Below are 17,538 nucleotides of genomic sequence, written 5' to 3' on the forward strand. Positions count from 1 at the left end.
CTGCACTCGCCCGCGATCACCCCCAGTGGAATTCTAATGGTACTGCAACCCAAATCAATACAATGGGGCTAAATAGGGAGTGCCAAGGCTCTCCGTAGACGGGCTCTGTTAACACTGTGAATATCATCAGTTTGCGTTAAAGCCTGCGCCATCTAGAGTTTCATGACAGAACTACACTGATAAAAATGATTTTGTGGTGAAGTAAATACTACAGAAAAAAACAATGTAATTTACAGGAAAAAGTTAGTTCAGGCAAGAATAAAAAAAAAAACTAAGTAAATTCTATATTAGTACTCAATCCAAGCATGTAGAAATGAAAGAGTAAATATCAACGTTGTAAAATTAAGTAAAATTACTCAACTTTTCTGATACTGGTGTTCCTATCATGCACTGGGCCTTGAATAATTAATGAGGTTGATTTTTCACTGTTTTCCACTGAGGCTGTATTTACACTGTTTTATCATTGCTTTTGTTTTTAGGATGAGTAACTTACCATTTTGTGACATTTGGAGTTAATTCTCTACTCAAAATGACACATTCAAACACAAAAACGATCCACCAAATGTTACAGTCATTGTGTGCTGTCTACCAAGTATGAGGTCTCTGCATGCGTTCACGTGATGCGTAACTTCTGATATGTAGATATGGTGTCTCACACAATATTGTATTAATTACTTTGATGTTTCTAGCATATACTTTAAAAGTGTGGTTTAATTCAATGTTATATTGTTTGAGTGAAACACTGTTAAAAAATTGCTGTAAAAATACAGCCAATTTTCAACAGTAAAATACTGTTATTTCAATAAACAGCTAAATTGTGTAAATTGACAGCTAATGGTCGTTAAATTAAGCACTTGCAGTAAATTTACAGCATTTAACAGTAAACTGGTTTGTTTCTGTGAAAAACGGTTGCGCGCTATAAAAAAAAGCAGCACATGGGGGCGGGGCTACTTCAACACGACACGAGGCACGGGCTCTCTCGTCTCGTCTACAGAAAGTGGTCAACGGCATCTCTTCAAAACTCTTACCGTCTGCGTCTACTAAAGACGGCAATTGTTCAAGGTAAGTTTATTTCTTTGTTGTTATTTTACTATGTTGCACTCAACTTCTCCTTTTTCCGACTGTACCAACGTTAAGTTACTTGGCGCGAATCGCGTGTTTGCAGCCAGATAACGTTAGATCGTTCTTGGGTGAGGCATTTCACTAGTCAGTGTTCTCCATCAGATTATAACTCTAGGTTTGGGAATAATTGATGAAGGGCTGCTGAATTATTTGAAAAATAATGCACATTCGATCCAAGGTTGTAATGCAGGCAGCCACGACTCGAAGTGCAATTCAACGGCTCGTCATCAGTTATTCCTCCTCGGTGATCACACCTCAAGGTATTTCTTATTATCAGATACCAAGCCCCAGTTGCTAATTCAAAACGTCATTAGAGCTAACAGAGAAGTGATTCAAGAACAGCGACATTACTATGCAACTGAGAAATGGTACGCTTTTTAATTTTAACCCTAACTATTTTATTAATAAATTTACCGTTTATGGTCTATGTGCGAGTGTGTGCTTGCACTATATCTTTGTGCGTGTGTGTGGGAGAGTATGCGTTCCATAGATGATAAAACATGAAAAAAGTTTGTAATTTTTATCCTTTTGTTAGTTATATTTATTTGCTTGATACATTTTTTGTGGGTTTTGGTTATTTTGCTGTTCTAGGCCCTAAGGACCTTTGAGATAACTGAAATCGTTTGGCGGCGTGATATGGATGCGGTCAAATCCTCAAGATGCCTGGAACTACTTGGACCTGCCTGGAACGTCTGGAACAATATTATAAAGAGGTAATATTGCAAGTGGTTTGGTTTTCTTTTATAGGATGTATTTCCGATTTTGTCCTGTACAAAATTTGTGCGTTTTATTTGTGCAAATTACCATTTATGCATTTGTGAGGCACATGCAATTCACATGCATGTTTCCAGTAGCATACAGAATACACCCATAGTTTACAGACACGCACTCAATCACTTAATTATTCACTCCTCTCTGGCTAACTGGAAAATCAATTCCTTTTACACACAGCTAAACTGTCACGTCTTGGCCCCCGTTTCTGTTAGGATGATATTTTGTTGTTTTCTCTACGGTAACAAACCTAGAGAAATGTATTTACTTAAAGGGATAGTTCACTCAAAAATAAAAATTCTGTCATTAATTACTAAACCTCATGTCATTCCAAACCCGTACGACCTTTGTTCATCTTCGGAACACAAATTAAGATATTTTTGATGAAATCCGATGGCTCATGGCGGGGGCTCCATTGACAGCTATTTAATTAACAGTTTGAAGGCCCAGAAATATAGGAAAGACGTAATTAAAATAGTCCATGTGACTACAAGGTCATGCATGTGCCATGGTGCTCTCGTGAACGTGGGTCGGAGACTGATGCAAAAGAGAAGACATTTTTGAATAAAGTCGTTATTTTGTTTTTGTCGCGCACAAAAAGTATTCTCGTCGCTTCATAAAATTAAGGTTGATCCACTGTAGTCACATGGACTATTTTAACGATGTGTTACCTACCATTCTGGGCCTTCAAAGTGTTAATTAAATAGCTGTAAACTTCAACTAAATAGATTTCAACATTTTACTAGCCAAGTTAAAGTTACTTATTTTCTTTTATTACTTTCACTTAACTTAGTTAAGTAGAGTTTACTTATAATTCCATATGTGAAATTTACTTAAAAAATATGCGTGCAAAAACTTGCCAAAGAAAAATGAGGTAAATTTTACTTATTGTTTTTTTCAGTGTAGGCAGTTAAAGGGATACTTCACCGTTTTTTCATATTAAACTATGTTATTCCCTTAACTAAAACGAATTGATACATACCTCTCTCGTCTCAGTGCGTGCACTAAATCGCTCTGTCTTGCGGCGAAACTTTGTTAGCACTTAGCTTAGTCCAGTTCATTCAATATGGGCCAAGCAGAGAAGCTACCAAACATCTCCACGATTTCCCTATTTAAATACAATATAGTTATCCATTTTACATGCTTAGAAAAGCGCAACGTTTTGTTTTGTGTCACCGTCCTAGGTCGAGTTACACTAAGCGAGTAACTGTATTTAAATAGGGAAAACGTGGAGGTGTTTGGTAGCTTCTCTGCTTGGCCCATATTGAATGAACTGGACTAAGCTAAGTGCTAACAAAGTTTCGCCGCAAGACAGCGATTTAGTGCACGCACTGAGACGAGAGAGGTATGTATCAACTCGTCTTAGTTAAGGGAATAACATAGTTTAATATGAAAAAACGGTGAAGTAACCCTTTAAGCTTATTTGACAGCATTTGTGGTATTATAGATTACCACAAAAGCAAAAATCAAAGGTAGGGTGAAACACTTAGAATGGAAGTATGGGGCAAATTTTTTAAGATTAAAAAATTTAGAAATGTAAAGCTTGTTTTATAAAAGTTATTGTATTAATTATGTAGTTAAAACATATTATTTGAGCTGGAAAGCTGTTTAAATCATGATTGTTGATTCATGAACAGTTTTACATTTTCACGGAAACAAAGTTGTAAAATTGGATATTACTTTAAACAGAAAAGGTTAGTAAGCTATTATTTATTTACATTTAAAAAAGAAAGGAGTTAAGTGGAATTCTTCTTTTGTGATTTATGCCACAAATTCTGTCAATTGAGCTCAACTTCTATTGAACCTGCAACATTCAATTAATAATCCACATAACAATATTGCGTCGGGAACAGTAATGAAAGGATGTCCATATGTTTCAGTAATGTCTGCCTTTGTGCTGATAGACACCCACTCACATCCTTACATTTGATGTTTGTGTGTGTGAAAAACAAAACAAAACTACAACACTGTCTGTATGTCCCAAGAATCTGACGTTCAGCTGGCATTAAACACACATTTTTCGAAGTTGTGAATTCAAGGGGGTTGCTTTGCCTTGCAATTACACTCGATTTTTTCCACACTTTGCAACATGTTCATGCCACGCAGGAAGTTTATTGGTGCATGTCTTAACAAAATGAGTCTTTAAGTACCATTTCAGAGCAAGTTTTCCCTCCACTCCTCTACGGCATCATTTTAGATAAGAATCTATTGGCATTGTGATGGCGCGTAGTTCATCAAACCTATTTCTGACTAAATGAATTCCAGCAGAACTTTCACAGCTCTGATGTTTATATCATGCTGGAGTGAAAGGAACACACATTTGTTCAGCTCAGTCAAATCTCTTCTTCTGTAGTGACAAGATGTAATCTTTAAACAAAGGCTTCAGTCTCCGAGATCTTGAAATCCTACTTTTATGTTGTGTGTGTAATTGTCTGATAACTTCAAAGAAAGGCCTCATTTACAGCAATTGTTGGTAAATTTTGTCTAATATGGCAACAACAAAGGAAATGTATAATTATATAATTGTGCTTGAGCAACACCTTAATTCCCTGGATGTCTCCATGCCCTCATTCTGTCAGGGAAAGTTCACACCCAGCGTTTTATTCTGAAGGAGAGGAACGGGCTACTGTTTACTCTGTAACTAGAGTAATACAAAATACAGTATTAGGTCAATATGTGTCGAGATAAAACTTCCTTTCAGTGTAGGAGTTACTTATTAATGGGCTTGGATGTGTTTGTCTGGAAAAAAAATACAAATCATGTCAGATTCTTAGAATAGAATATTAAGGCAAGAAATACCATAGAAGCATATTTCTGTTCGCAGAATAATTGTTACGTTTCTAAAAATAGTGTTCTGTAATATTTGCAGAAGCTCCGATGGAAATCCCCTTGGATGTCGTGCCCAGCGGTCAAAAGATTTTTCAGTACACTTCCCTGTATTTTCTACAAGTCTGCATATGCAGAATTTATTGGCATCATCATCTGTGACAAGACACAGACTTAAAAAAAAAAAAAAGATTGCATTTTTTTTTCTACCCTACTGACATTTGAAAGCCAACTCACGCAGGAAGTGACAACATTCACTCATTCACTGCTGCCTCCTCAGAATTCAGACTTCCTGTCTCACTTCCCCTGAAGAAAAAGGGTCTCTAAATGAGTCGACAAAGAAACGTGCAGGTATCATTAGGCTCTATTTTCTCACTTGTACAGCACTTAAAGAGATAATTCACCCAAAAAAAAAATATTGTGACCATTTACTTACCCACATGTTGTTTCAAACCTGAATGACTTTCTTCTGTGAAACACAAAATAAAATATTTTGAAGAACCTTTGTGTCCAAAGAACACTGGACCTCATTGACTTTCATTGTATAGACGAAAAATTCAATAATAAAGTCAGTCATGCAGGTTTGGAATGACATTAGGTGGGTGAACTATCCCTTTAATTGTACGGAAAATCAGTGCACAATTATTTTGTTAGTGCGTGTTGTGAGATATGCAGGCAAAAAAATTTATTGACTATGCAGATATACATATCAATGTGTTCTTGACAGACAGCTGTAACCTCAGCAACAATATACAAATGAACAAATGATTACCCTGCCTGGGGGAAACAGCCTGGAGGATTATTAGGTTAACAGGTATGGGAATGTTAGGTGCAGAAACAAAAAAAGGCAAAGATAAAATATGAAGGATAACATCAACTTTCACCTGCTTTAATAAAAATAAAAAATAAAAACAGTGAGAATGAGCATATAATAAAGTGATAAAGTGTAGATAAGATGAGATACTGCATGCATATTATATAATTCCTTTTGTTTTCAGTCCTATATATAGTTAAAGTCTTGTCCAGAAGTGTATGGATGTATATTTGACTTAGACATATATTAGCCTATGAAAAATCAACATTTGCATACCTATCTGCAGTATGGTTAATGAAGTGTTATAAATTATATTGTGTATATGCAGTATAACAGTTCAATTGCACTTGACATTGTGTATATCTCCTAAATGTATGAAGAACTGTACAAAACATAAATATCAAGCTGCACAACTGTTTTCATCTGTGATAGGAAAACACCAAATCAGCATATTATAATGATTTCTGAAGGATCTGGAGTAATGGCTGCTAAAAAATCAGCTTTACCATCATAGGAATACAATACATTTTAAAATATATTAAAATAGAAAACGTACTTGGTTACTTACGTAACCTCGGTTCCCTTAGAGATAAGGGAACAAGTACTGCGTTGCAAACGCTGTGGGAAAACTCCTTTTCGCGAGAATATTGAAGCCTTTATTTTAAAACGCATTGCTGCAGCACAGGCGAGAGCATCAGGCTCGCGCGAGCATGCTGATCGGCTGTGCTGTGGCAACTGCACGAACCAATGGCGGATAGGCAGAGGCGCGCGAACCAATCAGGGCGCTTGGCACACTGCCAAAGTCAAGCGCGCGAAAATACACGTGACCATAGAATATAAATACAGATAAAATCCGCCATTTGACAGGTATAATCGACTGAAGCGAAAAAACACCTGACACAAGATAAACAGCACGGCAAGGCAACGCAGTACTCGTTCCCTTATCTCTAAGGGAACCGAGGTTACGTAAGTAACCAAGTACGTTCCCTTACGAGAACGTTCTCTCGTACTGCGTTGCAAACGCTGTGGGAACGCTATTTAAAACGCCGTGCTATAATCTTGTGGCCGCTCTGACTCACCAAGTACCGGGAAGTTACAGAATTGGCCAAGATAAACGAGACCGAAACATCGGGCCCAGAAATTTAAACCATAAGAAATGGCCAAGGGCCAGTCTTACGTAACCCACAACTCAAGGTGACAACCGTGTGTCTGAGTCAAAAACTAGTCTGGATCCACAGAGCCAGGGTCTAGATAGAAAGCACTCGTGCCTGCAGAGCAGGGACATCCAAGTTGTAAAATCTCACAAATGTGGACGGAGCGGACCAACCGGCCGCCGCACAAATGTCCTCGATCGGAACACCACTCGACCAAGCCCACGAAGAGGCGACACCTCTCGTAGAGTGAGCTCTAACACCTATGGGACAGGAAAGGCCCAGTGAGGTGTAAGCCAGAGCAATGGCATCAACTATCCATCTGGACAGCGTGAGCTTAGTGACCGGAAGGCCTTTGGTTCGGCCCCCGAAACAAACAAAGAGCTGTTCAGACTGTCTGAAAGAGGCCGAACGCTCTAGATAAATTCTCAAAGCTCTGACAGGGCAGAGCGTGAGAGAATCACTGTCCTCCTCAGTGGGAAGAGCTGACAGAGAAATAACCTGGGCTCTGAACGGAGTTGAGAGCACCTTAGGAACATATCCATGTCTTGGCCTAAGAATGACCTTAGAGTCATTAGGGCCAAACTCCAGACAGGAGGCGCTAGTAGAAAGCCCCCTGCAGGTCCCCTACTCTCTTCACTGACGCCAGTGCCAGGAGCAGGGCGGTTTTCAGAGAGAGGGGCTTAAGATCAGCTGACTGAAGTGGTTCAAAGGGAGGCCCCTTAAGAGCCCGCAGGACCAGAGAAAGGTCCCAGGCCGGTACAGACGGCGGCCGAGGCGGGTTAAGCCTTCTGGCGCCCTTAAGGAAACGAACTATAAGGTCGCTTTTACCTAAGGAGGCTCCGGCTTCCAATACGTGATAAGCAGCAATGGCTGCCACATACACTTTGAGAGTGGAGGGGGAACGACCCGCATCCAACATCTCCTGCAGAAAAGAAAGCACTTTTGGTACTTCACACGTGTGTGGGTCGAGGCCTCGAGCTAAACACCAGCTGGAGAACACTGACCATTTAAGGTGATAGAGGCGTCTGGTAGACGGAGCTCTAGCCTCCTTAATAGTGTTCAGGACACCTTCTGGGAGATCCTGGGGTACCCGTTGAGTGGCCCACAAGTCGGGACGGGGATGCCAGAAGGTCGCACCTCACTGGGATTGGCCATGGGTCTGTTACAGACAGTTGCATCAGCTCTGGAAACCAAATCTGGGTTCGCCAGAGAGGAGCTACTAAGAGAACTGCGCTTCTCGTGTTCCTGATCCGTTCGATGACCTGAGGGAGCATCGAGACCGGAGGAAACGCATAGAGAGGAAGGTTGGGCCAATCGTGGGCCAACGCATCCCTGCTCTTTGAAAAGAAGATTGGGCAGCGACAGTTGTCTTCTGAGGCGAAAAGATCTACTTCTGCCTTCCCGAAGACCTCCCAAAGCAGGAGAACTGTCTGAGGGTGGAGAGACCATTCCTCTGGGGGGACTCTTCCCCGAGAGAGCATGTCTGCTCCTATGTTCATCGTGCCTGGCACGTGAGCTGCCCTGAGCGAGCGCAGGTTGGTGTGAGCCCATAGCAGGAGCTGAGAGGCTATGGCAAACAGGTTGCGAGACCTGATGCCGCCCTGGCGATTTATGTAAGAGACCACCGACATATTGTCCGTCCGGACCAACACGTGGTGACCAGCCAGGTATGGGAGGAAGGCTTTCAGGGCTAGAAAAACTGCTCTCATTTCGAGGCAGTTGATGTGTAGGCGTTTCTCCGAGCTCGACCAGAGGCCGGAGACAGGCCTGCCCTCGTACAGAGCTCCCCAACCCAGGTTGGAAGCGTCTGTTGAAATCATCCTCCTCTCCGAAACCACCCCCATGCTTACGCCCTGCTGGTACCAGCTGGCGTCTTTCCAAGGGGCCAGGGCTTGAACACAGCGCTGGTCCACCTTGATAATCAAGTGGCCTGACTGCCAGGCGTGGGGTGGCACCAGAGGTGCTAGCCACAGCTGAAGAGGACGCATACGCAGTAGGCCTAGTTGGAGTACTGATGATGCAGAGGCCATCAGGCCAAGGATCCTCTGAAACGTTCTGAGGGGTACATGAGAGCCCTTTAAGAACGATGCTGCGAGCTGCTGAATCGTTAAAGCACGGGCCGGTGTGGGCCATGCTTTCGTAAGTACGGAGTCGAGAACTGTTCCCAGGAACGTGATGCGTTGGCTGGGCAACAGAATACTCTTGGAAAAATTGACCCTGAGCCCCAGACCTTCCAAATGGCTGAGGAGCCAGGATCTGTGAGTATGTGACTCCGCCTCTGACTGAGTCAGTATGAGCCAGTCGTCGAGGTAGTTTAGGATGCGCATGCCCCGCTGCCTCAGGGGGGAGAGAGCTGCATCCATGCACTTCGTGAAAGTGCGAGGTGCCAGTGCCAGTCCAAATGGTAGAACTGTGTACTGGTATGTCTGCCCCTCGAAGGCGAATCTCAAGAATGGCCTGTGGTGGGGGTTCACTTGAATGTGAAAGTAAGCGTCTTTCAGATCTACTGAGAAAAACCAATCGCTTGGGCGAATTTGCGCCAGGATATGTTTGGTCGTGAGCATTCTGAACGGCCGTGACATGAGAGCCTTGTTCAGATGTCTGAGATCTAAAATGGGTCTCAGGCCGCCGTCTTTCTTTGGAACAAGAAAGTAACGGCTGTAAAAACCTGACTCGCTCTGAGAAGGGGGGATCTTCTCGATGGCCCCTTTTGCCAGCAGACTTAACACTTCGGTGCGGAGGACATGACTCAATGTGCTCCTTACCGTGGTTTGTATAACCGCGCGAAAACGCGGTGGTCTGCGGGCGAACTGAAGCGAGTAACCGCGCTTTATGATGTTCATCACCCAATCTGAGATTCCGGGGATAGCTTGCCAAGCTAGAGCCCGCAGAGCCAGAGGTATTATCATATCTGGAACGCCCAGTATCGGGGGCTCGGACTGACATGTATGTAGGTGAGAAATTTTGCTCGATTTGTGCTTTTTGTGGGTCGCTGTTAAAACAGCGTTTGTGTGCAGGGGTGCGTGACAGGTGACGGGCCCATGTACTGCATTTAAAACTGCTCCAACCGCCTGAACTGAAGAGGGGGCTGCGAGTAGCACTCGAGCGACTTTTGGGGCTGGTCCGGCCGCGGCGGGACAATGACCCCTCTTTAAGCTGGTTAGGACGGCTTCTTGGGCTCGTGATCGAGCGTGAGCTTAGGCCGTGGGCCCTGGCGCTTCGTGAACGGGAACCGTTTAGCAGGCTTCGGGTGCTGGCTGGTCTCAGCCGCTGGGCGGGGCTGGAGGACCTGTGAAACTACCCTCTCAGGTCGCGGCGTGCTCTTGGGGCGCCGTTGGACTGAGCTAGAGCGTTTGGGCAGAAAGTGCTTCATAGCGCTGGAAGCTTTCTGAGCCTCGGTGAAGCGTTCTGCGAAGCCGCTAACAGACGGGCCGAAGAGACCGGATGGTGTAACTGGAGAGTCGAGGAAGGCGGTCTTATCTGCGTCCCTGATCTCAGTTAAATTCAGCCACAGGTGGCGCTCTAAAACCACCAGGCTGGCCATGTTGCGGCCCAGGGCTTGAGCAGTGGTCTTAGTGGCCCGCAGCGCCAAATCCGTTGCACTTCTGAGGTCCTTAAAGGTGTCTGGGTCAGGGCCTGACTCATCCATGGAGCGGAGGAGCTTAGCCTGGAAGACTTGAAGGGTCGCCATGGCGTGAAGTGCAGAGGCGGCTTGACCAGCGGCAGCATAAGCGCGGCTGGCGATGGCCGATGTGGTCCTGCACGGCTTAGATGGGTGCACAGTCTTAGACCTCCAACTACCTGCAGTGGGAGGGTATAAGTGTGCGGCGACCGCTTCCTCCAGTGGAGGGAGAGACATATAGCCTTTTTCTTCAGCGCCGTCAACAGTGGAGAGCGTCGAAGAAGCAGATGAGCGCGTTCGCGCTGAAAAGGGCGCGCGCCAGCTCTTAGTGAGCTCTTCGTGGACCTCAGGCAGAAAGGGGGCGGCGCGCTGACGAGGGGCCTGATGGCGCCCCGGCAGGAACCATTCGTCGAGGCGGCTTCTGGGCGGTTCAACAGGAGAAACCCATTCGAGTCCCAGCTCGTTGACAGCGCGAGACATGACACGGAAGAGTTCGGCGTCGATGTTCGCTCGAGTGTCGGAAGAATCCAACTGAGAGGGGGGGACGGGGTCCGCGGAGCCCGACCAATCCTCGCTCTCAGATGCCGCCACGGAAACTGCGTCATCATTTTCCTCAGCAGATCCGCCAAAAGAGACGAGTCCCGCCGCATCAGATGAGGGGCGTTGGTCGCTCCGAGAAAATAGAACTGGAGAAGGGGGCGTGGGCGAAGCACGTGGAGAGAGGCCCGGCGTGCATTCGAACTCACTGCATTCAGGACGCCTCTGCTCGCGTCGCTTCTTCCTACGGGGCTCGCGGGGCGCCGAAGACGGAAGATGGGCGGGATCACTCACCGACGAAGCGAGGGCGAGTCTCGAGCTTAGAGTAGAAACAGGCATCCCGTCACAGAAAAGGCAGCCGCCTTTGGTGAGCGCTGACTCGGCGTGCTCAGGGCCGAGACAGGCAGCGCACTGTGTGTGTCTGTCAGACACATGCAGGGGAACCCCGCAAGATAGACAGAGAGAGGGAGGCATTTGAAGCAACGCCTATGCGCTGTGAAAACAGCGATTTTGCTCTTTTAGATAGAGAAAAAGGATACTCGTCGGATGCCACAGGGAAACGCTTGGCTGGCAGGTGCCGAGATGCGAAGCTGTTCCGCTGGAAGGCTTTTCAGACGACGAGCGGCTTCTATCCGGAGATGATCAGCGACGAGGTGAGTCGAGCTGAAGGAGATTAAATCTGTCAAATGGCGGATTTTATCTGTATTTATATTCTATGGTCACGTGTATTTTCGCGCGCTTGACTTTGGCAGTGTGCCAAGCGCCCTGATTGGTTTGCGCGCCTCTGCCTATCCGCCATTGGTTCGTGCAGTTGCCACAGCACAGCCTATCAGCATGCTTGCGCGAGCCTGATGCTCTCGCCTGTGCTGCAGCAATGCGTTTTAAAATAAAGGCTTCAATATTCTCGAGAAAAGGAGTTTTCCCACAGCGTTTGCAACGCAGTACGAGAGAACGTTCTCGTAAGGGAACAGTTAGGTTCCACTTTATTTCGATAGTCCACTTTAGACATTCTACTAACTATAAGTAACTTTGCAACTACAGGTCAATTAACTCTCATTAGAGTATTAGTAGACTGTCAGTAGACTGTTAGGTTATGTTTAGGTGTTAGGGTTTCAGGTTAGGAGAATAAGTTGACTTGTAGTTGGTCAAGTTACTTAGGCTACGTTCACACTGCAGGGCTTAATGCTCAATTCCGATTTTTTGAAAAAATTCGATTTTTTTGCAAGGCCGTTCACATTTCCAATTAAATGCGACCTTTTGTGATCTCCTGTGTGAACGTGAAATGACCCAGAAGTGACCCGCATGCGCAGAAGAGTACTCAACGGTCAACGACGTCACTTGTTGTTTGCGGAAGTAGCTAAACTTTAACTGATTCTCTCACACACACACACACACACACAAACACACACGAGCGCGCGCAGCGACCGTTACACAAGAGCCAGACAGCAGCCGCTGACCTATCTAATATCAGATTCAGCACAAATAAGTTAACATAACGTATATATAATGGCCGTGGGCTTTTATTCTATTTTTTTTAATTAACAGGCTCGTCGAGGTCGACCCGTTCGGCAGATTTACCTCAGCTCGACGAATATGCAGTCCGTTTTCAAACCGACGACTACTTCAACGCAGAATTATGACGTTTTTCGCGTATCAATGACGTGAATTGGGTCGTTTCAGCCTGCAGTGTGAACGTAGCCTTATAGTCAGTAGAATATTTGTTGGGGGAGCATCCAAATAAAGTGTGATCAGATATTAAGCAGACAGTCTACTAATACTCTAATGACAGTTAGTTGACATGTAGTTGCAAAGTTATTATTACTAATAGTATAGTACTTATAGTTAGTAGAATGTCTAAAGCAGGGTTTTTCCTGCATAGAGAATTGTGAGGCGGCCGCCTCCGTCAAATTTCGGGCCGCCTCCGTCTGTCGACAAAAACTCAAGACGGAATCACATGATTAGATACCTCTTTTCCACCGACACGATTCCGCAGCGAGTTCACGGCCGGGTTCCATTCCATTCTCAAACCGTTCTGCGCATTTCGACTGCATCAGAATAAGCACGAGCCCGGCCCTGGCACGAGACGCTCAAGCGTCAAGTTTATTATTATTATTACACAGCGGCAGCCTGCCCTATTTGCAGCCATTAAAATAGGTCAGTTTTATTAGTTATGTTTCTTTTAATTTCTTTATCATGTTAATTTAGACAAATGTTTTGGAGCATTTTTTTTTTTAAATGACGACCAAGCAGCCGAACCGACAGCGAGTATAGCCTACAACATGTTTGATCAATTTAGCCTCTCAAATCAACACTAATAGGCTACTTTACTTGGCTGCAATCCATAGATAGGCTATAAAGCACTTCAAGCATATCACACAGACAGTTAATTTAACAAATGATTATTTATTAAACCACAGTGAGTAAAACGACTTTTTTTGAAATACTGAGGCTGGCTCAGGCTGCTCGAACCAGCGCTCGCAAACGAAAGGAGCAATAGCCTATCTAAACCAATTAAATTAAATAAACTTGCAGGTTATCTTACCTCAAAAATGCACGACAGAACATGGCCATTCTTTTTTCCAGTAGTTTCCAACAGTTAAACGAAAATAAAAGTCCAATCAAACGAAAAGCATCCGTAGTTTCCAACAGTTAAACGAAAATAAAGTCCAATGAAACGAAAAGTTAGAGCAGTCTTTTACAGAGCATCGTGGAGAAAAAGAATAGCATCCACAGTGTAGCCTAAGGTTTTAACCCAGTCCTCCTCTCTTCTATCACTCTTCCCGCTGCGTTTTAAGTTGGCCATCTTCGATTTTTTCTCTTAATATTCTCCATTATTTGCACATGAGGTGAATCGTGGGTCGCGCTGATGGGAAACCTTCTGTGTGTGCGTGCGTGCGTATGTGTGTGTGTGTGTGTGCGTGCATGCATGAGACTGTCATGTCAGTCATATGTCACTGTGTAATTATAAGATTATGAAAGTTATGAGGTTATGAAATGTCTTTCTATGTTTGTTTTTCTATCTTCGTCGTCAGCTTCTCATATTTTTTTAATTAATGTCTAAAAATATAAAAAGAAGGATAACCCAAAAAAAGCACGAGGCCCGGCCCGCATGTGAATTATGACGTGAGAATTGGCCCGAAGCCCGGCCCTAGGGGCATAAATAAGTCAATAATAATAATATTGGCACGTCGGGCTCGGGCTGAAATGCAGGGCTTTAAGCACCTAAATGTGCTTGTCTCAAATGGAGCAAGGTAAATTTCTGTGAAAGCGCATGAGCCCCTGCCCCTCCCACTTTTCAACATCACCTGTCAGTTATCACAACCTGAAAGAGACACATTTTTCTGGTTGTGAAAATGTGTAAATGAAAGCAAATGATTGTTATTCAACCACAATGTTGTTAATATGGCCCCCTATGAACTGTAAATAAAATCAAATTATCTGATTATTAAAATACCTAAAAATAAATAAATACATGCTTGTAAAAAGTTTTTTTTTTTTCACCTTCTAGTGGTCATTATACATAAAAAGATGCACCAGATTAATGCATTTATCTTTAAAATGTACAAAATTTTCTTCAGGGGGGGCATGCCCCCGGACCCCCCTAGAGGTACCGAGCTATCGGATTTTGCCACCTCCGCCTCATTTTCAGCCAGGAAAAACCCTGTAAAGTGAACTATCAAAATAAAGTGTTACCAACAGTTATAAAAAAAAATAAAATCAAATAAATGCAAACTTGGTGAACAAAAGAGACTTCTTCTACCGACCCCACAATTGTGAACGGTAGTGTGTATATATTAAAAAGTAATTTAAAATGCAAGGTAGGGGGTGATAGCTGGAGCTTTGTTGAGGTTAAGGGTGGGTGGATGTGTGAATGTGTGAGTGTGTGTTCATATACATTCAGTGTGAGGGTTTGTGGTTCTTAGGCCTTTAGTGTGGTTGAGCAAAACGAAAGAAAGACAGAGGAGGGGGTACCAACACTTTCACTTCCCCAATTTGGCATCTGCAACTGTCCATTACTGGCAGCTTCCCATCTCTGGGTGACCGAACAGCTCTCCAACCTCAATAAAGAGCGAGTTGTTTGACCAAATTCAGCAATAAGCCAACTGTCATTCTTCCGTCACGCTCAGTAACAGAAATGAAATGAATTAAAATCACATTGAACAAAATGAATTAAAGTTTAATACAGCAGCAGTATTTGGTTTGCACATATACTTTTTTTTTATATTATATATTTTTTAATCCAAGACTATCATTATTTTCTCGAAACATAAATATAAAAAGAAAGTAAAAAAGTGTTGCATAGAAACAAGAACTTGTTCAGTTCAAGAAGTGGTAGTCTCAAGATAAGACCTCTGATTTTTTTTTTCTTTTGTACATCTGTACAACTGTACATACCATGTTTGATTACTTTAGAAATTGAATATTTCAAATCCAAGATTTGGACACAAAAAACAAAGTGATTTGTTTCACAATATCACTTTGACTGATAAAAATGTACAGTTTTGTGATACATATAGTGTTTGTCAGGATTTGCTTAACACATTTTGACAAAGTTGGATAAGAGAAAAAAAAAGCGTTAATAATTAAAAACTCATTAAAAACTTTTAAATTGGAATAATGTTTAATATATCATAGTTTTAATATCTGTTGGGTAAACAATTGAACAATTATGTAACTAATGAATCACACTGCTTTCTGTGATTAATAATAATTGGTGTGATTTCATGATTTCTTCAAATTAATGAGATCATGAATATTATATACTTTTTAAACTTAAATTTGACACATACAGATTATTTTAATATATGCACGCATCCATGCCACAAGGCCTAAATTGCAAACTTATCAGACTTCTGTTTGTCTTTATAATTTATTAACATTTTAATTCAATTATACTCAATTTTCATTTATTTGTATAGTGCTTTTCACAATAGGCTATATATTGTTTCAAAGCAGCTTTAAAGAAAATGCATGTTTTAGGTTTAGAGTGATTGTTAGAGGTGACTGTGTCCAAGTAATGTCCAAATGTCAGAAATGTATAGATCTAAGGCAATATAAATCATACAGTTAGCTAACATCATGTATTAATTTAGGCATAACAGTGAGTTCATTAAAGCTGTTATTACAAGTTGTGATCATAATAATTACAATATATAGAACATTTGAAAGCTGTGTATGTTGATTCAAAGTTTGCATCATCTGAAGTCCTCACAGGGGTTGGTGTCATCTTTTCACAGGTGTTGGGTTATCTGAAATTTCCGAAAGAGGCTATTGATCCAAACTAGAGCTTGCATAATCTTTAGATACTTCGGGATGAGCATCCCGAGGTAGAAACTGAATCCAAATGGAAAATAATTAGTGTAGCTGCTGTTCATATTTCAAGCAATAGATAATCATGTTCATTTGATCTGATATAACTGGATTTGCAAGGTTATGAGATGCATTATGTGAATGCTTGGCTAAAGAGATGTTTCTTTAATCTCGGTTTAAATTGGGAGAGTGTGTCTGCGCCCCGAACATTATCAGAAAGCAATTCCAGAGTTTAAGAACCAAATGCAAAAACGCTCTACCTCCTTAGATATCGTAAGTGCCACCAAAAGTCCAGAATTTTGTGACCTTAAAGAGCGTGATGGATTGTAGGGCAATAGAAGATCGGTTAAATACACAGGAGCTAAACCATTTAGAGCATTATAGATCAGTAGCAATACGTTGTAATCGATATGAAACTTAATAGGTAACCAGTGTAGAGATGGTAAAATTGGGGTCATATGTTTATAATTTCTTGACCTGGTAAGAAGTCTAGCAGCTGCATTTTGGACTAACTCTAGCTTGTTTATTCTGTATCCAGTACAACCACCTGCATTACAGTAATCTAGTCTAGAGGTCATGAATGCATGAACTAGCTTTTCTGTATCAGAAATAGATAACGTTCTGTAACTTAGCATTGTTTCTGAGGTGGAAGAAGGCTGTTTTTGTAACATATGAAATGTGATTTTCGAAAAACAAGTTCCTTTCTAATATAACACCTAGGTCTTTAACTGTAGAGGATGAACTAACAGTACATGACGACAAATGTATTCTAAGAGTTTTGTGTGCACATTTTTGGTCCACCTAAGTCAATACCTCATCTGAATTTAATAGAAGAAAATTACTGCTCATCCACAATATTTTGTATCTTAAACACACTCTGACAAGTATCATCAGCATAACAGTGGATACTAATTCCATGTTTTCCAATTATATTACCAAGGGCCAAAAACAGACCCTTGCAGCACTCCATAATTTACTGACATTAACTTGGATAACTATCAATTTAAATAAGCAAAATGGTAACTATCAGATGGGTTCAATCTAAACCATCTTAATGCCTGTCCCTGAATACCAATGTAATATTGTAATCGACCTAAGAGTATGTCATGATCTATTGCATTGAATGCAAAACTAAGATTAAAGGGATAGTTCACTTTGAAATTAATTTTTGGTATGTTTTAGCTTACCTCAAGGACATCCAAGATGTAGATGTCTTTTTTTCCGCAGTAGTTTCAATTTTGATATTTTTAGGTCAAACCGTTCTTGTCTGTCAGTCATATAATGCAGGTCTATGGTCACGGTCTCAAAACACATGCACAGAGTCCAAATTAAAACAATTCCCCGTCGTCCAAATTAAACAATTCCCCATCGTAAGTACACAT

At 42.3% G+C, this 17,538-nt stretch overlaps 1 long non-coding RNA gene across 1 annotated transcript; it reads left to right on the plus strand.

Moving 5' to 3' along the window:
- The first annotated feature begins 966 nt into the window (after positions 1-966).
- LOC309500066 lies at positions 967-5,100 on the plus strand. The gene is made up of 3 exons (XR_014206466.1): positions 967-1,062; positions 1,714-1,835; positions 4,763-5,100. It is a non-coding gene; the product is annotated as an uncharacterized lncRNA (long non-coding RNA).
- Positions 5,101-17,538: the final 12,438 nt, after the last annotated feature.

Source organism: Leuciscus leuciscus, assembly GCF_965113295.1.
Source record: "Leuciscus leuciscus genome assembly, chromosome: 5".
Lineage (NCBI taxonomy): Eukaryota > Metazoa > Chordata > Actinopteri > Cypriniformes > Leuciscidae > Leuciscus > Leuciscus leuciscus.